Genomic DNA, 795 nt, shown 5'->3' on the forward strand with positions numbered 1-795 from the left:
GTCTTGCGCGCCTCCCTGCTGCCCCAGCATCTCCCCATTCAAAAGCCTCCTGGTAGCTTGAGGTATGTAGAAAAAACATTTAAAGCGGTGTCTATGTCCGAATTGTCAAATCTTTCTGAATCTCTCTGAATCAATTCGGAGGGTTCCAATTTGACATGGAGAGATTAAAGCGTCCACTGATTCGATTTGGATTCAGAGATTCAGCTACCAAATTGGACTGAATCTCTGCTGAATCAAATCAGCAACTGAAGCTTCGCAGAGACCTACCTGGTACCCCCAGCTGAATGCCACACTGTTCTGGCCCCATCCCAACCTATCTCCCAACCTGACCCTTGCTGGTCCCACTCCCCCCATCATGGAGAGATTAAAGCGTCCACTGATTCGATTTGGATTCAGAGATTCAGCTACCAAATTGGACTGAATCTCTGCTGAATCAAATCAGCAACTGAAGCTTCGCAGAGACCTACCTGGTACCCCCAGCTGAATGCCACACTGTTCTGGCCCCATCCCAACCTATCTCCCAACCTGACCCTTGCTGGTCCCACTCCCCCCATTCTGGCACGTACCCGTACCTGATACCTTTCCCCCCTCCCTGCCCTGGATCTCTGTCCTGGCCACACCACTCCCTCTCTCTCTCTCTCACCTAGTGCCTCAGACTGCTAGGGGTCACTTGACTCTTCCTACCTTCCATCTAAGCAGCCATTTTGGGAAGGCAATGGCTGGGACACTCCAGCAGTAAATGTCATTGAGGGATGGGAGAGTACTATGAAGGCTCCCTACCTAAGCAGCATTCCT

This window comes from Alligator sinensis, unplaced genomic scaffold (assembly GCF_000455745.1).
Source record: "Alligator sinensis unplaced genomic scaffold, ASM45574v1 scaffold814_1, whole genome shotgun sequence".
Taxonomy (NCBI): domain Eukaryota; kingdom Metazoa; phylum Chordata; order Crocodylia; family Alligatoridae; genus Alligator; species Alligator sinensis.